The sequence below is a fragment of the Aythya fuligula genome, chromosome 6, assembly GCF_009819795.1.
Source record: "Aythya fuligula isolate bAytFul2 chromosome 6, bAytFul2.pri, whole genome shotgun sequence".
NCBI classification, from domain to species: domain Eukaryota; kingdom Metazoa; phylum Chordata; class Aves; order Anseriformes; family Anatidae; genus Aythya; species Aythya fuligula.
Genome location: NC_045564.1, coordinates 25,541,159 through 25,565,574, shown reverse-complemented (window position 1 = coordinate 25,565,574; position 24,416 = coordinate 25,541,159).

Genomic DNA, 24,416 nt, shown 5'->3' with positions numbered 1-24,416 from the left:
CTCCCACTTCACATTGCACATCTGTGCAATGAGCTCAGCCAGGCAGAGACACCCACAGCCTTTGCACAGAGGGACCTGTGTAAAGAGGACAGGAAAAGAGCAGGGTCATTTCCACCTCCCAGAGAAGACAGGGACACACCAAGGGAGGACTAGACTCAATTAATTTAATTTCCAGCCTTTGAAAGTCATCAGTATAAGCTGACCAACTAGGCTCCTTCTCCATATCAATGTAGAAAAAAAGAAAACTGATCTTTACTAACAAAAGTTAGGAATTAAATTGTTGTGAGGAATTTAAGTTCGATTATATATATGCTTATTGTTCCCTACCAGTTTTCAACCAGGGATTAGATCTGTACTCCTATAAAATGTAGCTCCTAGTCCAGACATGATGAATTCCTTAATCCTATGAGCAAAAACCTTCATACAGACATGAGCAGTGAGGCTTATTTGGGGTCCTGGCCCGAAGGCTGATGAATAAAACAGTCCATGTGGCTCTGCTGGCTTTGTGCCCATGCAGCTAAGCCCTCTGTCCTGGCATGCTGGGACTGGGCAGGCTGTCTCCTGGGAACAGACCTCGGTGCACGCTTTCTTCCAAACTGCCCCTGTGGCCCTTGCCTGGGATGGTGACACCAGGAGTGACTCAAGGGCTGTGCCAGGGAGCGTGCTGAAGATTAGACAGCATGGACAACAGTAAGTCAGAGACTGAGACCAACCTTTGTTGCTGTTCGATTCACCAGGTTTAATCTTTCTTTACTGGTTAATATACATCTTCCTGCCAGCCAACATACCCAGGTCTTCCTCTCAAAGAAATCTGATGGTCATGGGCTGGTGTCTGCTGAGATCTTACCTCCGCAAGGCATTGGAACACAACACCATCAGGCACGGGGTCTGGCAGTAACCCACAAACTACTTTTGGTCCCATGTTGCTCCAGAGGCACTACCTCTTTTAAGCACTTCAGCTTCTCAGGCAATGGAAATAGCATTTTTCCGGGAAGACAGAGAACCACATGAAGCTGCATTTCTGAATACAGAGGGCTTCTTTCAATCTCTTCTGTCCATGACGACTCCCAAGCCCCACTCAGCTAGTGAAAGTTATCATCTAAATACATCTAAAATATCTTAAATTCTCCCTCAAGGAAAAACTGCTTCTCAGTACTGACAGTCTCTGATAAATATCTCCCAGGAAATGCAGACTATAGTAAATCTCATAAAAACTAGGAGTTATGGACATTTAACAAGCCCAGATCTTCAGAAAAACACCGAGTTAAAATAGCATGCTTAGTAACAGCATTACACTGTCACATCCAAGCAGATGCTGTTATCCACCAAAAGCAGTGTCTGTATTCCTGAGTCAAAGGACTGGCATGCATTGCTTTTTGAAGACATGAGGCTAATTCCTCATCCTTCCCAGCAGCCACTAATGTCTTCCCTAATATTAGAAGGTATCTTGTTCCCTTTGCACATGTCAGGCTACTCTCCCTTATTTTCCCCTCAGGAAGGCTTAGCTCCTTCTGTCTGTTGAGCTACTTTCCTTCCATAATTTCCATTGACAACAAAAGCACATCACTAGTTACTGTCATGCTAATAACTCAGAACCCGATCATTGTTTTGCCTATATAATGCTACAATATTTTGTTTCAGTGCTCAGGTCCTGTGATCAGCTTCACTGCTGGTAGGCTTTCCTTCTCTCATTACCTACGTCTTCGTGACCTTTTCTATTTCATTGCTTTCTGGAAGAAGCCGGGTTTCTTGGTCACAAATTTTCCTTCCTTGGAAGCTCTCCAACTGATATTTTTCTACTTCGTTGTGTCCTTGTGTTACGTTGAGCTGCCGTTCCTAAAGCAGTTTTACAGTATTTATTTCTTCCCCTCCCAGGATGAGAACACACAGTCCTTGTTCACATTGTCTTGAATACACTCTTAACAGCACTACATGCATTTTCAGCAGTTTCCTTCACCATAGCTCACTTGAATTGTCTGAGGATACATCCCATAACACTACACATTTTCCCCGTCTTTGTTGGTGGCTGTAGTAAACCCGTGAGACCAGAACTGGCACCCTAACTCTTGCTTACTATACTCCATGCACAGACACAATTTATTACGCTAATGGATTTAGCATTCTGCGATAGAAGATTTACATCCTCAGCCATGCCTGGTGTGCAGGGTTGGCAGCTCCGATTACATACCAGATTAGCAGACCTGAATGGCACAGCACATTCTCAGATCTAAACAAAGACCTTCTCTAAACCCCCCAAAATGAAGCTGTCAGAGGGCATAAATTATCACAGCTTGTGGAAGACAGTGGTACAGTTTCACCAGCTGGAGTTGAAGCTAACTTCATCAATTGATGAGGCCACTAATCCATGCAGTCATTTCTTCTGAAGTAGTTCTATCACTACTTTTTTGAATTTGTTTGCACTTCCAATTCTAATGTTGATCTTCAAGCTGTCAGCTGAACTGTTCTCACTAGTTTCAATATCATCAACAAACCATTTTTGGTAACAGCAATGATTTTTGTCTGCTGGTCTAGGTACTTGGCTTATGCCCTTTCACTAGTACCAAATTTAGCTTTACTGTTATGTTGCAATTGTTGGTTAATGCCATATGTTAACATTCCTTTCCAATTAGCTTCTCTTCTAAACACATGTGACAGAGAAATCTTATTTTCTAAGCACACACTGCCAGACAAAATTAACATACGGCATGGCCCTTGCCTCTTAAGTGAGCGTGGCATGTTTATGGCCAAAACACCAACAAAGTTATGACAACACAACCCAGGAGATTACAACTCAAAAGCTGCCTGCTGGTGCCATAGGTTGTGTTTTCTTTAAATTAGAATTCCCCCTGCCTTCTGAAATCAGGGAAAACCAAAACAAAACAAAAAGTGGAGAGAAAAACAAAGATAAAGGCAAGGACAAGAGAAGAATAGACAAAGGAAAGGGAGATGTGGTACAGTCCAGCATAGGTAAAGCCACTGACCCTGCACGTTCTCCTCCTTTGTTTAGAGATAATGAGATTGAAGGTCAAGGATCTCCTTCCCAACAGTCAGACAATCGAATGAGCCAGTGTCAGATGTGCCAGTGAGAACCGTACTCAGGACAGCTCATATATGTTACTAAAGCCCAGGTCACACCCAGCTCCTTGGCCTCATCCGACCCCAACACAGAGGAAGATAAGAAAAAACACAGCATCATAAAGAAAACTTCCTTCTCCACCCTCTTTTCTGTTCTGGAGTCCTGTAAGTTTACATTGGCCTTTTATAGTAGAAAAGCCTTCTAAAAAAAAAAAAAATCTTCCCTCTGGAATGTCAGGGCTTTCATATAACTAGAAAACTTACTTTTGTGCAAATAATTTGTGCATCTTTGAATTGGAGTCTCCTATCCCAGGATAAATTGTGCCCAATCATAACTCTCTTCATGAATAAAATCTTGTAAATGAGGAAATGGTGGTTTTGAGGCCTTCAAGTTAACAAGTTACAATACATCCAAGTACTTTGCACCTGTATGTTTCACAGGACAAAAAGGCATACATAAGAGGGGAGCACCACATGACTGTCTTTAATTGAATGCAGTGCCCGACTGCATTAGACAGATCCTGAGCATATACAGCAACCAGTGCACCTTTGAGGTCCATGCCCCTTTCCTCCACCCAAACAGCACAAGAATGAAGAAAGGTACTTGAGCAGGTGACTCACCAGGTCACAGAAGTCCTACAAAGGATGAGTATTTTTGGTATCAAAATTTCCTCAGAGATTTCCTCAAGATTTTCCTCAGAGCCTGGAGTATCTCAAACAATTTCTGAAATTAGATGAGGCTGTGATTCGCTGCCATGATAAACCTGACCCGTTAAATCCCACCCAAACTATATATAAGATACCTACGGGCGTTGATTTTTTCCAAGTCTCCTATGCCCTTTGTCCCATCAGTTTCCCTTAACTCTGTAACGTTTTACAGAGACGAGAGCTGAGCTTTCAGGCTACAGAACTGGATTTTAGCAGCAGCCATAAACATAACACATAGCGCAACACGTCAATGCATCTGTAGCAAATTTTTTATTTGCTTCACGAAATCTCACATGTAATGGATTTAAGTTATCCAAATCTAAGTCATCATTTTAAGTAGCTGCTCATGACAATAAGAATTTAAAATTCAGCTTGTCATAAAATTAAAGGAAGAAATTTAGAGAATGAATAGTTCTCCCCCTTCACAACTGAAGCAGAAGAGACATCTTGATGCTTTGTTTACAGTCACCAAATGTCAGAGGGAGCTCCGTACATACAAAGCACTGTGTTGTTTTGCTGCACAGTCCTGTAACTGTCAGTGAGAAAGAGGCTGCTGGCCCTCTCCCTGAATTTCAGAGTTCAGCTTAATACCAGCAACCATGAGATTGCTCAAGTTATGTGCAGCCTTCTGCCACATCTGCAAGCCCTGTGAGCTAAGGACTCCCAGAAATTAGGGAGGATTCAGCCTGGGTGGAAATGGACTCGAGCTGCAAAATCTGGACACAATCCCATGCAGACAGTGTCTCTCATGGATATATATGTCTTTTATTAGGAGTCGCATAAGGTGGCTAGACGAGACAGTCTGATTCCCACCTTTTTCAAATCCCGCAGTAGCTTCTTTGAGGCTTCATTACTGCTGCCTCTTGCACAACCCACGCTTTGCATGCTTTCTCCTGTCATGTAGGGTTGAGCTGTCTTCACACAACGCTCGCTACATGGCCCTGGCTTGTGGCCTGCTCCTGCCCCCTGTTCACACAGAGCACCTTATATATTTTGGCCCAGGCGCAGACCCCTGAGGAGGCTGAGGAAGCCACAGACATGATGAAGCAGCCCCCAGCCCACCTGGAGGCCCCGGGCCCCATGGCAGTGCAGGAGGTGACCTCTCATCGGCGAAGCAGGCCACCAGCCACTACAAAATCAATCCTGAGATGCTACAGTGATGAGCATGTGATGACTGGGTTAGAGGAGAAGGATGAGGAACCAGCAAGTCCAGCACACATGGTGAAAGTCTGCCACACTAGCATTGGTGTGTGTGCCAGGGCCAGTCAGAAACACTGACAAATGCCTGCTGGAAGGCAGACAAGCATTTTTAACATGAGTGTTAATAAAGGGTGAAGCAGAGGCACAAAGGTTAAACAGTTCACTTAAGCCAGGGAGCAGAGCCTAGCTAGGCATCCTGAAGCTGGGCTCAAGCCGCTGTTAGGCCAGCAGATTTCAAATAATCATTCCCACAAACTTCTTCTGTGGTGATATTTCTAAACAATACCAGGGAACATTCCTTCATAAATTGTGCTGTGTTCCAGTTTCCACATTATAGCTATGATGTAACTCAGTAACACTTTGTCCCATCAAGCCCAACAACAATAGATTTAATCTGAGCATTTGTCTCAGAGAGACAATGGGGAGTCCTGATTAATCTGGCACCTAACTCTGTCAGTTGCCTATGAGGGATTTTTTTTATTTTTTATTTTTTTAAAGTGTGTAACCTTGGCGGCTCTTCTATGTGCAATATGCCAAGCCTGTGGGCTGCCAGGAGAGCTGCAAAAACACCCCATTGCCATTTGACATGCAAAGAACATACTTCATTTCAGAAATGTAACAGTTCTGCAGACGTACAGGGAGGAAGCTGCTGTTCGGCAGACCTCCCATCAATCAACCACATGAACATCAAGGACATTGCAGTCAGCCACAAAGGACCAGTCCCCTGAGAGGTCGCCAGTAGAAACCATACTGTGGTCACTGAGCACCCAAAAGAGGGGAGTGGGCAAGGGTAACACCGCTCCATTCCTCTGCGATGGGTTGGTTGGCTCCTTTCACACTTCTTTTCAAGCAACTTGGACCACAAAAATCCTATAGGATGATGCAGAGAGGAGAGGCCCCTGCACACAAAGTAGAAGGGGATGAGATTCCAGCTCAGAAGCCAAAGCATCTGTGTCCTTGAATACAGTGACTGATAGACATCAAAGACCCAAGAGCAGAAGCCCGGTGAGATCACAAATGAAGGCATGACCCAATTCTGTTTTTCCAGATGTTTCTGCAACAACTGGGGTTGTGAAAGGACAGACTAATCAAGATGTGAAGTGGCCTTAACAACTTGCAAGGCTCTTGATTACACTGGCAGCAAGCTAAGCAGCAAGTGGCAGCAAGCAGTCCCCTTGGGTCTGAAGTATTTTTCAGCTGGGGCTTAGGAGAGATCCTGCATCATCTCCATCCACAGCCCACTCTGCTAACATACAAGCAGCTTGTTCCCGAGTTTGCAGGCAGGCAGCCTCCCATGTCACCTGTCTGTCCGTCCCACACACTGTGCTCACCACTAGTCCTGCTCACATCCCATGGCCAGCCTGGATCCCTGCATGCAGCTGCTTGCCCTGCAGCACTGCAGTCTCAAAAATCGTCTCATAAAGGCCAAGGCTCAGGCTTGTCTTTAAGGAGGATTACTGCCAGACAGTAATGCTTAAGCATTAACCCTAACACATTAATACTTAAAATCCTCAACAATTAAGAGTTGAAACTTTAATGGGAGTTTCTATCTCTAAACAGCCCTTGACATTTGCAATCTAAGAAAATTTGACATGAGGTGGGGAAAGGATAAAATAGAATGGGAGGGGAAGGGAAGAAGGGGAGAGAGAAAAAAGGAGGGTAGAGAAAAAAAAAAAAAAAAAAAAAAAAAAAAAAAAAAAACAGTGAATAAGAAATAAATATAGTAACCAAAGCCTGCAACCAGGTCCCAAAGCAATTATCAAACTCCAACTCTTGCTTCATCCACAGGGTCCTTCCACCTCCTGCTGTCACTGCTTTCACTGCAGTAGCACAAAGTAAAGGGGCTACTTCTGATACAGGGCTCAGAGGAATAAATAGGGCTTCCCCATTGCCCCCCATCAGAGGGAAAAAAATAAAACAAACAAACCTATAAATAGCACGCATCAGCATGGCATCTCCAGCAAATCCTCCTACCTTGGGGAAATAATAAAAAAACACACACACAGCTTTTCCGATATTGTGAAACCAGGTAAAATTCCAGGTTGCCTTGTTCCCACCAATACCCTCTTCCACTCTTATCATTTTGCCATGCTTACGCTCAATGCAAGGGGTACTTCTGTAACTGCAAAAATTTTTCTGTGTGTTGATGCTGGAGCTGAAGAAGCTTCCTCTGGATGAATCTAGTCAGCCAGAGAAGGAGCTTGAGGGGTATTATAAGCATATTACTCATCTTGGCCAGCCTCCGCCTCCCATTCATTTCAATAAAATGTTTATTTTGTTATAAATCTTGTTTTGATTTTTGGGAAGTAAAATGCCCACCTCTGCCAAGAAGAAATGGTACATTCTACATGTCACCACTATGTCTTCTTCTTCTTAAGAGCTAGATGTTGTGAAATAGAAAGATCAACTTATATTAAGCCCAGATTTTTATCAGGTCAACACTTGCAATGGAAGGAATTTTTGTATGGGAAATATATTAAAAATTACTGAAAGTTACTAAAAAAATGTCACTGCTCAGAGCATGTAAACCACCACCTTGTTTACTATATAATTTATCCAGAAATCCCTAACATTCTCTTGAATGTTAGGGATTGTTTTTGTTGTTGTTTCATCCACCACTGAAATACCATCCTGACTCTGACAGATCTGAAACCACACAGGCATATCTTTGGTATACAGCCAGAAATGAAGAAGACGAGTGAAAAAATGCCTTCTCCTGAGCTTTTTTTTTTTTTTTTTTTTTTTTTTTAGGGCCTTAAGATATCAAGCAGGAACCTGTCTGGATTCTTAAAAGCCTGGTTCGTCACAAGAATGAAATTCCTGCCTTGGAGATGTACAAATGTTTCCAGTCCTGAACTTTTGGAGCCATGTGATAATTAGAGTTTTTCATCCAAGTTCAGATGGATGGAAAATCCTGGAAATGCACAGGCTTAGAAGTCTTGCCCACATGGTTTCAGAGAGGTTTAGAAAGGTGTATTCAGGTTAGATTTCAAATGCCGCAGTTTGGGGGACATGCACTACGTAGACCCTGGGTCTACTTCTTCTAATGAAAGCAGACATACAGAAATGATGTTGAAGTTATAATAGCTCTTCACACAGGGGCTCTTACCTCCTGCAAGTTTGGTTGAGGCCTCAGCACAGTTTTTTCACTGAGCAAGGTGTGAACCACCGCAAGGGAACTATACAACAAAGTTGCTGCCTGCTGATGTAAGGGACCAAGCATTCCCAATGGATATGTCAGAGATCTGGAAAGAGGAACAAATTGGCATGACCTAAAACACAGATCCATTGAAGAGTCAGGAAAAGCTTACACAGTGCTCCTCTAAACAGACGTTGCTCCCAGAAACTATTTGCATCAGTGTCTGTACACACAGTTATCCAGTGCTCATCAGACACTTGCAAATAGCTATCACCTACAGAAAACCAGGGCCCAAAACAGTGATCCCCAGGTTAGTTCATCGCAGAATGTTATTTATTCACCCTTCACTCTCTTTAATATAAGACACTTGAAGTCCATCTTGAGATTTCTCCTTAGGATATGCATTTCTTTTGGAGTCTAGTAGGTTTAATTATTTCCAGACCTTACAAAGAGTGGAATGCTGAAAGAAACCTAAAACGTATGATTAGAACGTGTGTGTGTGGGTTTTTTTTTTTCCTTAAAATACAATGAATAATCCATTACAATTATTTATGTCTTTGGACTGAGTCAAAGTAAGTAAACAACTACGTCATAAGTGACATCTTGATATACCGCTGAGCTGCGTCAATGAAATGACTTTTAGCTTGTTCAGTTTAGGTTCCTGAGAAATCTTATCAGGATTGCTGTTGGACACAAGCCAAAGTTGATATTGTTTGCTTTTTTATGAGTTTCAAATTAAGGGAAATGCAAGAACTATTTTGGGCAGCTCTTGAAGATAACTGATTACTATCTTTGAGAAAACAGCAGTGGCTGGGATTGTCAAAAGACACTGGCAAGGCAGTATCTGTAGCGGGAAGATAGTATCCCTGAAGATGTTCTTTTGTTCCTGAAAGCCAACCTACTTTTTCCAGATGTGCTAATCAGTCTAACAGAAGATGTGGCCTCGAACTGACAAATCTTGCCATGTCTACCTTTATCCTACCTTCTACCTACAAACCTTCCTTTTCTTTCAGGGAATCCAGTTGCTTTAGGTCAAGTGGCATATGAATGAAATCAACTTATGACCTATTTTGCTTTAAGATGTGTGGTCTAACAGTAACCACAGCATATATAAATGCTGCGAGGCTTGCGATATTGAAAAGCATCACACTCCACAGCACATACCTTTCATCAATTTCATAGTCAGTAATTATTGGATTGGCTTGTCTTGATTTCAGCTTTGAGTTTGACATCATGGAATAACTCAAACTACTTTTTTCCCCCCTTACTGAAGAGCTCAATGATAGAGCACACTCCTAGTGAAAACTGGTTCCTAATCAGTTCTCATTCCACAGAACCACAGAATCATTAAGGTTGGAAAAGACCTCCAAGATCATCTGGTCCAACCATCCCCTTACTACCAATGTCACCCACTAAACCATGTCCCTAAGCACCACGTCCAACCTTTCCTTGAACACCCCCAGGAACAGTGAATACTCCTCCAGGAAAATATTCATTACATTCAGCAAATAATACTCTTATGTCAGCAAGAAAATCAGGGTAAATCTTTCAGGTGTGGGAGGCAATTACCCAAATCCAATGTGATTAGCTGTTTTCTGCTTCATTCCTGAAAACCTACAGTTTCCCCATTGCTTCTCTTTTTTTGTTTAGAGTTTGCAAGGATTGCCCCTGCAATCAGCATTTGGGCTTAAAGAGACCTACGAGTAGGCTAGAGCAAGCTAGTTCATTCTTTCATCAGAAATGGTCAGTACATGAAATAGTAAAATCAAAGGATAGTTCGCACTACACCAAGTTCAAAGCAAAGTGAGTCTATCTTCCCACGCATCAGCCACATCTCCAGAAGAAAGCAGCAGGATGGTGACTTCCTATTTTGCTGCACAAAACAGGCAGCAAGTGGGAATGCAGAAATCGGGATTAAAAAAAATGACTGTCCATGCTGCCTTGCAGAATGACAGGCACTCTGGACCATGCCATGTGAAAGCAGTTTTGCCACAGCAGGGCTACCTGTGACGCTGTGATGATTAACAAGCACACGCACTGAGTCTCCCGTGGTCATGCTGTCTTGCTAGAACTTCATGCTGTCATAACTCAACTTGAAAGGGCAGCTTTGATTCAAACCTTATGGAAGAAGACTCTCATAAGAAGTTGTGCAAAATTAGTGGTGCTAGCATTTGCGTGCCACTGCAGGTAAAAGACCATTCTACGCACGCCATGAACTTTACTAAAATGACACATTTGAATTCTTTAATGCGTTGGTTTTGGTTAAAAAAAAAAAAAAAAAAAATCCACAGCAAGCAGTTCTGCAGCTTTATTCTTAAAAGCTAATGACACAGTGTCTGTTGTTTCAGATAAAAATGAGAGCTGTGTTTGAGGTTTCCTGGTTTGAGCAATCCTAAACCTTTACGCAGTGTGATGTTTCAAGGGCTCTCGCAAAGTCATCGAGAGACACTGAGGGCTTTGACCATTTTGCAGCTTCCTCTCAAGAGAAAATGAGAAAAAGAGAGCATGAGTTTCTTTGTCTTTTAAGAAGCTGTACTTAGTGGAAGCATGAAAACAGGGAGGGCTTCACTGGGTGCTTGAATAATGGGGTATAGCCAGTAACAGCTCTGCTCACATTTCTCGAAGTGCAAGAATGAGGAGCTGGGGCTACACCACCTTGTGCTGCTCTGTACTTGCAGCAGGAAGCCCACAAGCCACTCTGGATCCATGCTACTGCCTGCCCCTCAATAGACTTTTGTTCTGTTTCTCTGTGGGCTTGTATTTTTATTTATTTATTTATTTATTAAATGTTGTCCGTACTAGTTAACTGCTTCATCCCTAGACGAGGACTTAATTCAGAACCTCAAGCAGTTTTCAACGCCTATACACAAACTGACTATAGAAAAACAGTCAAGATAAAGAAGGGAGTAGGAGACAGCAAGGGCAGTCAATGGTTTCTTCAGATGTCTATTGCCTTGGCCATAGACACCTGTGCCAGCACAACAGCACAGGAGGAAGCCAAAAGGACCACCTCCACCCCACAGTTCTTGATGCACCTCAGTCCTGCGATCCTCTGAACAGAAACAGAGGGCAAGCAGGAAGCCAGCCAGCCCCACTCCTGCTGGGAGCACCGTGCTCAGCTGCGTTGTGTAATGCTGAGCTAGCAGTTGCCTGGTGCTTTTCACCCCTGTGGTGAAAAGGGACTAGGAGGATGCAGCTTGGTCTTGCATACATTCTGGTATGGGGCAGTGTGTGCAGCAGCTCTCTGCTCTGCTTCTTTAATTTACAGAGATGCTTCTTGGAGAAAGATCCCATAGCAATGGAGCAATGATAAATGCTGTCTGCTTAGCAAGCTTCGACCTCTTTATGAAGAAGAAAAAAGAATCTCATTCAGGACATGGTAAAACTTCAGATCCAACCTTACTATCTTCCACAAAGTCAGTATTAAAGATTTGCATAGCCTAGTTTCTCTGTTCTGACATTTGAAGAACAAGATAGGTTCCCATTTTAATTAAAAGACACAGAGGGAAGACAAGAAGTTCCTATTTACAAGTCGTCTTAGTCACAGAGATGGATAGTCCTTTTTCACTCATACTTGTTCTGAGAAATTCATTGTTGTGACTTCTGAAATGCCATAGGGCACTGTTTGTTAAGTCAGAGAAGGGGAAAAAGCATTCAGGAATACACAATCATGGCAAAAATACCTGGATCTTTGTTTTCAGATAGTTTCTATGCTAGCAAGCTCTAATTATATTACACCATGGCCTATAATAGCCATTATGAGACTCATTAAGCTATGACAAGCACCACTTTGAATGGATCCACTACATTTCTGTTAATAGTCTCAACATGCTTTATAAAGTAGCAAGAAAAAATAGATTTTCTCTACTCTTGTTATCAGCTGCAGCAGAACAACTTGATCAGTGCTCTGACCTCCAAGACCTGCAGAGCCAGACACTGTTCTGCCCATTTCCACTCGTGTGCTGCACATTTGTAATAGCACATGGGGCTCAGACATATATAACAGTGCAGTTTTAAGCTTCTGAGGCCAACGTTTCAGAAGACAAAATCTTCAGCTGCCATGCTGGCTTCAAGCATTTACAGAGCCTTCCTCTTATTCTTTGCAGCATCCTTTGCCCTCCTGTTGTGGTTTGCCACTCCCTCAGTTATACGTTAATAATCCAATCAGGCAACTGATTCTGCTTCAAAAAATAAAATAAATCCTGACTCCAAGTGATCCTCTTGATGAGGTTCAAGAACTAGAAGTTCAACTACCCCTTTCACAAAATAGCTTTAAAATAGCTTTACCACCAGCGGTATTAGAGATACCCTAAGTGATATAGGAAGATGCAGCGGGGCTGAGAGAGCAGTAACAGCCTTGTTTTTGTAGTGCAGTAAGAGTGGGGTGAAGTTAAACCATCACAGGGTTTACTGCAAGAGGCTGAAGGAGATACTGTCAAGGCTGATACGTGGAGATGTGGCCCCTCTTTCAAACTCCACTGGAAAAATACACCAGCTCCTCAGAGTGCAACACAACTTTGTTGCTGACTGCTCTTGTCTTCAGTTGGACAAAGATACACATTTTTCATTCAAGGATGATACAGTTGTAATTGAATATGCATTTATTTTCCCAGCCACCTCAAACACACTGTCCTGGGCCAATATAACCAGTTTTGTAGCTAGGTAAAGAATCCTATCAGGAAAGCTTCCCAAGTCAAAGCCACTCATTTATTTGTAACCTAAAGCAGTCCCTGCACATGCACCAGCACGCAGCGCAGGCAGCATACCACAGCCCAGGCTGGAGCAGGACATTGGGCAAGAACATGTCCCAGGTCAGTGTGGCAGCAAAACTCTTCCTGGTGTAAGAGCCCATGCCAGGTAGCCCACAGACACCTCATCCTGAGCCAAGCAGGGCATGATCAACACTGGGAGCAGGGCAAACCAAGTGCATGAAAGCTGAAAGGAGAAGAAAACAGAATAAATAATATATATATATATACACACACACACACACACACTACAAAAGAGACAGCCTCTTTGGCAAGTTTTCTATGATCTTACCTAGAAGTGTTTAGTGTCGGTGTTGCATCGATGGTGAGTGTTTGACAACACAAAAGCTTGGCTGCAAATATTCACATCAATCATGGGACTGTCTGGCCAGACCACACCCTAACCAAGACAGTGTGATGCTCCCACGTTTGCAAGAGCAGGGAGGAGAAGGGCTTACTCTTATCTGCTAAGAGTGAAGAGGAGGCCCATAGTAAGATCTACACGTGGACTTTACCTCATGGCAGCTCATAAGCTTGCAAAGCCTCTCAAGACATGGGAGGGACAGGCTAGAAGTGTCACCAGCCGAGCTCCAGATGCCCACAGCTCCTTTTTCCCATGTGGAGGGCCCAGGCTGTGTGCTGTGATATGCTATAGCTGCTTGGTGCTCTGCCAGCATTTGTATGGCTTCTCTTCCAGAGCACTAACCTCCACGCATGACTGTCATCCAAATTCACTCTGTCCACCACACTTTTTATCTTCCCAGTCGGTAATTGCACCAAAGGAGGCTCTCAGATAGAGATCAGTAGTAACACTTTCTCCCTCCCTTACTATTGTTCTTGTGTGGCTCAAACAGCTTCAAGTGACAGGTTTGAAGAACAGCCAGGGCTGGTAAAGTGTGGGAATGGAAAGTTTCTGAATGCTGGCAAGTGCTTATCAACCCCTGCATTGTGATATCAGCAACCAAGTGGCACTAGAGCTGTGCCAAATTAGGTGGAAAAGGAGCGCACACAAAGAAAGATCGATAGATTTCAAGGCAGAATTGCTACAAACGCAAATGCTCCTGGATAAGTTCACCCACTATTTGCTGCAGCAGGAGTTCCTCCTTGGTAGCATCTCTGAGTATTGCTCCAGTACCCCTTATGGAAGCTGACAGAAACATCCAAGCTTTCCTGCTTCAGGACAGCATATACCTCAACTAACTTTGCAGCCTGTGGTTACTGTACATGGGAACATCAAACACTGTACAGCCATGCACTCTGCATCTTTTGACTGAATTTCCATAAGAATTTTTCTGTGGAAATACCCTCCATTCAAACAAAAGAGAAAAGGTGGAGGAGAGGTAGGGAGGAAGATTTCTTTTGCAAGAACTAGGGTATTTTCACCAAGTAAGGCTGCCCCTCATGCAGTGAGAAAACCCAGCCTTGTCAATAGCAAATTTCCCCCCACCAGACATAACATCCTCCTAAGCTGTCTCAAAGGCACCCCATTAAAAGATATAAAAAATAAAACGTCATAGACTAGTTAGTAAAGTCAGGGTTTAAACTTAATGCCAAGTTGCTGTTACACTTACAGATCTCCCAGGAAATCTCAACAGAGCTGTTCCCTGGGATGCTGCAACCATAGCCAGGGGGCACTCAGATGTATCCAACATAATCTTTCTCCAGTAGAATTATGCAAGGTTTCCGCACAAAGCCAGGTGCGGCCACAGCAAAGTCCACATTATGCAAGGGCAACCCTGCATACTCATCTCATTCCTCCTCAATGGGAAAGGCTTAAAATCTTGATCCAGGACTGGGCTTTAAGAAGTCCCCTCTACTTATGCCATATCTATGACATCCATATCTTTTGCCTCCAACTGCTGTTGTGTATTTAGTGCTGAGGGAATCGAGACTGGTGATTTATTGCCATGGGAATCAGGAGTTGCTGAATCTGGCAGAAAGACCTAAGGTGAACTGTAGGCACTAGCTAGGACTCAAGGGGCTGAGGACAAATGCCTGCTCTGCCACAGGCTTCATGCCATGGATAAGGTGTTTCTCCCCAAATTCCAAGTAGTATCCAGGCACCAAACAACATGGAGGTAAGCCAGGTGCCAAGGAATTTAGAAAAATTAAGTCTTAAACTTCTTTGGGATTCTGGTTCCCTCACTGAACAAGGGGAAAGAGCACTTCCTTGCCACTCCAGGCTCTTGGGAAGAACCTGAGAGACGGGGAGAGATCACACAGCAATCTGGTGGTAGAGCAGCAAAGGAGCCATTTCACGATCAAGGACATGCAGAAAGGCAAGGGACAGGAAGAGACTGACAGGCCAAATTACCCAGAGCTTAAGTAACAAAATGAGCGATGCTTGTTGTTTCTGTGCCCTTCCTTTGCTGAAGGCACAACAGACAACACTGCCCCTGCCCGAAAATACATCCTTCCTAGGCCAGGACTTGTGGCATTGCGGCTGCTGCATGCCAGGAGGTGCTTCAGCCTAGCCACTGGGTCAGGGGCCTTTGAGGAAGACAGTTTGCATACTCCAAGCAGTGAGAACAAAGCGTACAGGCTAAATAACTTAATAATCAGAAATGTACCTTAGGCAATTGGTGTTCTACCCTGCTCTGCTGCCCTTCATTTGCTGAGGTGAACAATGAATTAAATTATGCTTAGCCGAGGGAAAAAAAAAAAAAATCTGGTGAATTGTGTGAGAACATCCCATCTTGGACATGAGGCAGGAGTATTTTTGAATAGCAAGCATAAGTTTACCGTTGGTTGAGTCACAATTTTGGAGTAGTACTTTCACCCTAAATATAGATTACTCAAGGGCTGGGGGGCAGACTTACCAGATATGAAACAAAAACCTTTCCTTCCTCAAAAACCCTAGCAGACAGGTAAACTGATTGAGGGAAGTTTAAAATGAAATTCCATGAGAACATATACTAATGAAGCAGTGAAGATGACACAAGAGGGGAGGAAAAAAAAAAAAAAAAAGGCAAAAAAAAAAGCTATACAACACTATTATTTACTCATTTTGGAAAACAAGCTGTTTACTAAGCATTTCAGAAGAGAAGACATTGACATTATTTCTATGTCAATGGACCAGATGCTCAATGCACTAGCTCAGGACCTCTGGACTAAGGTGAAGCAAGGCGATTCCTATCTGAAAGACCTCAGAATACCTAAAGGACATTTAAGTCCTCACTCTTACACAGCTGCCCAAGTTTATTCCTGCATGCAGCTCCTTGGAAGTCCCCATGACTTCATGACTGAGTCCTGCCCATTGTAGCCTCTCTCTTCAAATTAAAACACGCCAAAGAGAAGTCTTGCACTTTAATTAACTTCAAGCCTGTAACTTAAGTGTTGGTTTCTCTTATCCACTAGCTCTGCTACCATTTCTCCTTTGACTGCGTGTTTTACCATATACACGAAAAGGTGAATTAATGCACCTCCTCAGAGCTGGGTTACATGGGCCACCAAAGCAAGTGAGCAGAGCTGGAAATTTAGATGCACAAGATCCTAGCTTAAACACTTCAAGCACTCACAGCATGGGTTGCTCAAAACACAGCAGGCACTACCTTGCACCACAGCACACGCAGGGCAGAATGCATCCACACTGCAGCTTCACCCCCAGCTTAAAACCCACCTGAGCATCAACAATCCCATCTCACTGTGAAGCAGCTCTATGAGTTAAACTGGAGATTTGCATTTGCAATTAATATGCGTTCGGTTCCATTGTGACAAGTTATAATATTAGTTGGCAGCCATATCTCCACAAAGAACTGCCAGGCTTAGTAGAAAGTGGTTGTCAAGTTATTTTTTTATTTTTTTTATTTGCTGGGAAAAATTATTAAGTAAACAAATAGTCCCCAATTCATTTTATAAATAGTTATTCTTCATGGATGAACTGAAAGCTAATTATGGCTTGGCATGCCTGTGTTATTTTACTTTCCTCCCACCCAATGCTGGAAAGACAAAAGCTTTTCTTAGTGGGTGCATTAATACATTATCTGAGGCAAAAATTGGGTATTATGATCTCTGGGTGGATTTCCTAGCTAGCGCTGGCCGCAGGCTTCCCCTTGCTGACCCTGCAGGATGCCGAGCAGCTTCTGGACTGGCCCTGCTCTCAGCAGCATCTGGACCAGGTCACTTCCAAAGATTCCTTCCACTCTAAATTATTTTAGAAGTCTATAATTTTATAGCCTTTGTCACAATCACAGGTTGATGTCAGTCACACAATCTGGCAAGACACTGAAACCTGATATTAAGACCAGGAGCAAGTTTCATCCATATTGCCAGTTTTCAGAAGCAATTAAGTGCACCAGCTTGTAATTAGTTTAATTTCATCTTTGTGCCTTTCCCACCACTACAAAGCACCACACAACTTGCATGGGGCTGGTAATAGATCACGGACGCACAGGTGAACCACATCAGGAGGGGCCAACACAGCACAGAGCAGTAGGCAATGTCACTGGATACCCCAAGACTTTGGCTTTGTGGTTTGGGGTCTAAAAGCTATTCATTGGTGTGACCATGTTTTGCTCTGAATCCCTCAGAAGTTGTCTCATTTATGTAACCAGATAGGCAAAACTTCAGGTCACACAGACCCTCAAGGGACAAGGCAGAAAGAGCACATGGAACATCATTCACTAGAAGGGGGCTATCAGGATCACTAGAGGATCCCATCACAAAACTTCTCCAAACTAAGCCATTAACTTAACTTCTAAGGAAGCAGCCCAAATTGCTATGGACCCAAATCCTTGTAGGACAGCCAGCACAGACCAGGCACTGCCTACCCCTAAGGAAATGAGAGGAGAGAGCAAAAGAGAGGTAGAGAAAATGCTGCTAGAATTAGGAGAAAATGAAAGCAATAGGGAATTTCACACTGAGACCCTAGTACACCTGGGACTGACTTTCAAGGAGTATAGTAAAGCCGAGCACAAAGTGCAGTACACACCAGCAGTTAACATCACACAGATTCAGTCACTCACCTGGGCTGAGGCCCAGCACTGCTGCCCCTGCAGCCACCTAGGAAGGGAGGGCATCTGGGTTTACCAAGCCTGGTCTCCTGACCTGGTGCAGGGAGAGCTCTATCTCCATATCAGCAAGGCTGACCTCAGCACAGACCAACCTGATTTAACCTAAACTAACCTGAATTAGATCTCCCAAGGGCACCTGCCAGCTTGTTTGCAATCACAAGGGATTTCCAGCCCTGGCTTCCTTCCAAGACCTTCCCAAAAAGTCACATGTGTCAAGTGTAGGGAGAGAAGTGTCATTCTTAACTAAGGTCCATCATTTTCTTCCCCAAAACTTACTAACAAGAGGCTTCCCTGCCCTGAGCCCACTTGGTACCTGCTGATGGTGACAGGCAAGTGTGCTGAGAAGGGATATGACTCAGACTTGGGGGTTCAGAGCAATGCTGTGATGGGGTTTAGTGTCCTTGTACCAAAATGTCCTGTTAATTTTTTACTTAATTGTCCATCCTGGCTCCAGCTATAAATCTCCACAAAAAGAATCAAGTTAAAAATTGTCTTATGCATAGGGACACTCCCTGAATAGACACTGCAGGCAACACGTGTACTGTCACAATGGATCTGTATATTTAAGTCAATTATTAACTCAGTGATGCACATGAGTGCAGTGATAAACATGATGGAGTTTAAGGTCTTGCCATTCTTCCTGTGCTTACTGAGTGTTAAATAAGATTTTTATTTTTTTTTAATGCATGCCTTTTATATTTATTATGTCTTATTCCACACCTGAGCTCTTCTCCATACATATCCCCATATTCATTCAAACAGGATGGGTGGCAACCGGTCATAACTTTATCACGAGTCTGCTCATTTGGGGTTATCTGAGTTCTGCAATGCTGCAGTGTCATGGGGATTTCATTTTAAAAGCCTGTTTAAAAGGGCCCCTGATGGCCATTCCCTTCTGCTGATGGACCCTTCCCACAGGCCCTTGTGGACCTGGCAATTGGGCTAACTCTCCTCTATAGCCACTGAGCCCTGATGAACACAGAATTTGCTAAGGGACTTGTTCTCAGTTTGGGCTCCTTGTCTTTGCACCACTTGGGCTCATCGGCTTTGCATTTAACTGTGTTTTTAAGGACTTCTTCACTGACAGAGAAAAGAGGCATCACCTGTGGGTGTGGGAGCCTGAAAGGTAATGTATTAATGCTACTTGGTGGTGTTTGAAGGAGAGGAAAAAAAATGTTTCATTGCTTAAAGTGGGGGTTTCCAGGAATTAAAAGGGTTGTTTTCTCAAGTGCTTTGCTTATGTAGCTGTCCAGTATGTGACCATTATCATAAGAATTAGATCAAAACTTCAACTGTTGTATCAAGAATTGGAAAGTGGAAAAAAAAAAAAAAATTGCATCACACACGTAGGACACAGCAGGATCCTGCTGAGCTGTGTGTGCTGGGCAGGACCACACTGGTTCCCCTCCCTCGGACTCCATGCAGCTCCCTGTGGCTTCTGCTCTGCAGGATGGGCATTGTGCTGCCTCAGAAACAACACAGGAGGATCAATGCTCTTTTTTTCTCACAGGTTGCTTGCTGAGTCATTTCTGGCAAATGAATTCTGAAGTGAGTCAACAGCTTGTTGCCACTTTGTCCTTGTGGTGTTAAAAGTGATTCACGCTGGGGTTTAGGTGGAAGCTAAGTTGCTTCCTTGCCATGCTGACTGTCAGCTAATGGCGACTACCAACTAATTGCTTGAATTTGCCTTGGAAAACCTTGGAGACCACTACTGGGGTTATATAAAACAGGAATAGAACACCCCAGCCCTGCTCCTACTGCTGCAATAACATGCGTGTCCCCCCATGTGAACTCCCCATCATGGACAGTCTTCAAGGTCAAGCCAGACAGTTATCCACCATGAACATTGATAGACAACGCCATGATAATTTGGGGGCACATTTGCTACCATCATGGAGCAGAACAGCTACTCTGTAATGACTTTCTTTGCATGAGCAAGGACATCCTTAACCCAGCAGCTGCCTTAACCCACTCTCCAAACAATCCTGGAATAGATCAAGCAGTTACTTGTTTGGGGGAAGATGGGAGTAAAGAAGCAGCATCCAAAACAGTTTGTTGACTGATGATTTAAAATGTGCCCAAAGACAAACCTCTGTGGAACAATCCCACCACCCATCTTCAGCCATCATTTAATGCTGGTATTATGAAGTGGCCTGTGTTGTCCATAGGGAGACACTGTGTCCTCCAGAAACCAGTAAGAAGGGCCTAACTGGAAGGCTTGGTTTCCCTATGTCCAAGCACACAAGCTAAGCTGAGGAGGCTAGTAACATAATAACTCTTTGTTACCAAACCTGTGGAGTTAATTTGCTCATTTAAACAGCTGCAGAGTAAGGTGTCCTCCTGAGCAGGCTGTCAGTAGGTTGTGCTGCTAAGCAAGGTGCTCAGGAGGGGGACACGTGTTTTTGATCAGTGACAGAGAAGTGTGCATATTTATTTGGCAACAGGTATGCCTCTTCTGCAAGTATGGCAGGGGTCAGCAGAGCCAGGAGGCCAAAGCTTTTTAAAAAGCAAGGCAGAATGCCTTTTCCTTTCCCCACTGGTTAACTTCAGCAGTAACCAAATTTATCCCCATGTTCTCACTTGGGCTTTCAGGCCACACGTGTGAGAGTACACAAATATGGCTGCCTCAGGAAACAAAAGTTGTGGCCACATAGGCCCCACCATGAAATGAGGTAAATATGTTGGAAACAGGAAACTGTGGGCGGTTCTGGAATAATTTTTTGCCCGGGACAATGTTCTTTGTCCTCAGGACAGCTGTGCCAGAGCATGCACTTGGCTTAATGTATGCAGTCTCCATGCTTTCACACTGAGCTTTCCTTCCCTGGGTTGCTGCAGCCACGCAGCCTCAGCCACTCTTTTCTTCCTGCAGAAAGTCACACGCTCGTTTTTCACTCAACTTTTCCCTGATTTTCCTCCCACGGGTTAAACTATTAAGTGATGTCATGGAGATCTTAATTCCCAAAGTACTGCCAACCTTTCAGAAATGCTTCCTTCTGGGAGATGCTAAGCTTTGATAACACTTTCATGAAGAAATTCCTCCTGGTGTTGCATTTGCTCGAGGCCATCTTACATGTTTCTAGCACCTCTCTTCTCTAAAGCATAGTCATCATTTCACAGAATTTTCACCCTTGGAAAATGATTTCTCAGTCACTAATATTCTTTCTTCCAGCTGTGTTATACTTGCTTAGAACTTGTTATCAGTGAAATCACAATTGAGGCATTTCTAAGCTGCAAAATGGATAGAAGCACTGTTTGCAACAGGATTTTAGGATTAAGAATATATTGCAAAAGAAATTTTTTAAAAAGTGTATATATAAATAATATAAATATTCACAATAAGCAGCCCTTTTAACATGTCTACAGACATCCTCAGAGGAAAATGGAGGGATCGGGGCCCTGTGCCTCTACACCCACAGTGGTAAACAAGCAGATGCCAGTTTAAAAGTCCCAGTGTAAAGACACAGGTGAACTGGCACCTGGGGGGACCTTATCCAGGGTGGTGGTATACCATCTTTTATTGCTTCATTTTGCTTTATTTAAAACATTTTTTTTCTAGTTGTCCTTACTCAACAGACCCCCAAGTAGATTTTACTTTCTGCTATAACTTACCTGCATAGTGTAATATCGAGTATCATTCCCACTTATACCTGAGTCACATCACCACTCTCCATGAAATGGAAGAAGAGACTTGGTGGGGTTCTTTGGTTGTGATTTTGTGTGTGAGTGATAGCCAGGACAGACACTACAGCCTGTCCTGCTTCCCTAGGCTCATTGTAGCACTTGGCACCTCAGTTCCTTCCTGAAACAGGGGAGGTTGGTGCATCCCAAAGCCCAAAGCCCATCCCAAACCCCTGGCCATGCTTCTCTGGGGAGCTGAGCAGCCTTTTTTCATCAGAAATGCTAGTTCGACCAATGTGGGACAACTATTCTTTGCTGTAATATACTAAATAAATCATTGCAGGGTCAAATCTTTCCTTTCAAAGTAGCATTCAGCTTCTTTCACCAAATGAGCATGAGGGAAGGTATTTTCCTACCTGCTCCATAATTGTGACTAATCCTTTTCACTGAAAGACTGAATTGTTTCATAAATTGGAAAACTAATTCTGAAATGTTTGCTTGCTGTTGAAGATTTATATGAGATTATGCCACAGCTTTGGCTCAGCAGCTCGTGTTAGGCCTTGGCTCTCCTCACTCACGACCAGCTATTTTCAGCTCCTGTCCAGCCATAAACACGGCTGCTGCTGACTTCTGAGTGCGTTCCCAAGGAGATCTTTTCCTTATAAGCTGTATTGCTGTCTGTACCACAGTAATTAAAATGTGCAGCATTACCTCTTTCTCTGCCATTAAAGTCCCTTTATCAGGCAATTCTAGATAATCTTCTGACCATTTTTGCATTTAGCAATGCCTGCCAGCACATGGGTTAAGCTTACAGTAGAGGGACGATTTTGCATGGAGCTCAGTTGGAAGCACCCATGCCAGCAGCTGGTGTGTGCAATCGTCAGGTGCACCTCACGTGGGGTGTCAGGGAGGGATTCACCTCTGTAGTCCCACCATCCCTGGGGATGGCTCCTGCAGGGGATAGCCCTCCTGAAAAATACTCATCCACCTGCCTCTAGAACCATTGTCTTTGCTGTTACACTTCACATATGAACTTACATTACACAGAGGCACATGCTACATTTTCTAGTTTTGTGATTCAAATATTCCAGCAAAATAAAGGAGCCAAAATTTCTCTTGAAGTCAAGAAGCACCCTGATGTGGTAGAATATCCATTCCCTCTCCTTTAACTTAATGGCAAGTTTGGCTGCTGGAAGGTAACATTTTCCAGGTGGGCTCCATCTACTCCAAGTGGAGACAGCAGACATCTATCTCCATCTCTTGAACGTGTGTATTATTAGAGCTATGCCTTGCCCTTAGAGGATGCTGAAATGCTTTCACCCAAACCTCTGGGAATGTCCAGACCTCACTGCCTCTTCTCCGGCATATCTAACAGCTACTAAATAGCACAGAGCATTGCTATCAAGAAGGACATTTTGCTCATCTTTCCTGTCACCAAACACCAGTCTCTGAAATACCTGTGTCCTCTGCTTAGCAAGCCCACAGCCAGCTGCTACCTAACCTAGTTTGTGTTCTCTCTGTTGCTGCTTCAGTAAGAATTAGGCACTTCTCCCCATGCCCGGACTCAGATTAAATGTGATCTGCTCTCTGCATTGTGTTGCTGAGAAATGAATTCAGTCCCAATGAGAAGAGAATGGCTGCAGGACATTTGGCTGTTGCTGACATTCTCACACCAGCACTTTGCAAACTGCACTCCCGCTGATTCTGAGAGGGCACTCAGCACCTTACAGCTGCCGATGCACGGCTCTCCTGCAGCCATCCATGCCGAGCAATGCAGAGATGAAACACACACGTCTTACAAACAGGTTTATTTGCATTTTGACTGGAGCACAGATTCTAGATACAGATTTCTTCTGCACAACAGTACAATAGCCAGTGCAAAATATGCTTCTTTTTTTTTTTAATTCATGTACAAAAAAACGAACAAACAAAAAGACAAAAAGTGTGGCAGTATTTACTCACAACTGGTACGCCTCAGCCTCCAATCTACCGACCTCCACTCGCCCTCGCCCATCACGCCAACTTCAGGGTCAGCATCGCCCATCTCGAATGGCTGCATTGTCAGTGAAGAGAGGTAACTCCCATAGCCCTTTGAAAGATAAACGCTCACCCCAAGCAAACTGGGAAAACAGCAGGCTACTTAAGAAAAAGTTAGGCACACCAGCTGCTTACCAACACATCCCCCCACAGGGAGCAGAATAATTTTGAGGGAATGGCCAAAAAAAAGAAAAAAAAGTACAAATCGGAAATGCACAAAAAGCTAGGCACCAGCTTAACCCCTTTTTTAAAGAGAGACAAGGATGTTAGCATACACCTCCAGTCTGCCTTCTGCTATTCACCTACAGTAGCTATGATCAACACCAAACACACACTCCCCACTTTGAGTACCCTGTGCTGTCAAGCAGATTATAATCTTAAGAAAATATCTGTACTACTACCATAAAGTAAAACCATTTAATAATTGGAGGAGAAAGACAAGCTACAGTCTGAATACAAGTATTTCTCTGAGAACAGTCAAAAACAAAAACAGAGACAAAAAAAAACTGTCCCAGTCATCTACCAGATGATTGCTAGAATTACAGCCGATGCTTAAGCAATACAACATCAAGCTAGGAAAGTCACCGTATGGCTGTTCAGTTTAGGAAGTAGCTTTGACTAATTTACAAAGCTTTGAGCTATCTGTTTCTCTTTAACTTATTTTCAGAAGCCGCACTATAGAGCTGCAGTGCTAATGCAAGAATATACTTGTCTTCACCAAGGCCTGGAATTTATATTGCAGAAGTTCATCAAATTTACATCACTCCAAGTGGACCATCTCCAAATCACCTAGAGCTGCTATTATGGACTTTTACATTTCTGCTCAAGGAATGACTGGGTTTCAAAGCTTGACCAACAAGAGTTCTTTACATTGAAATG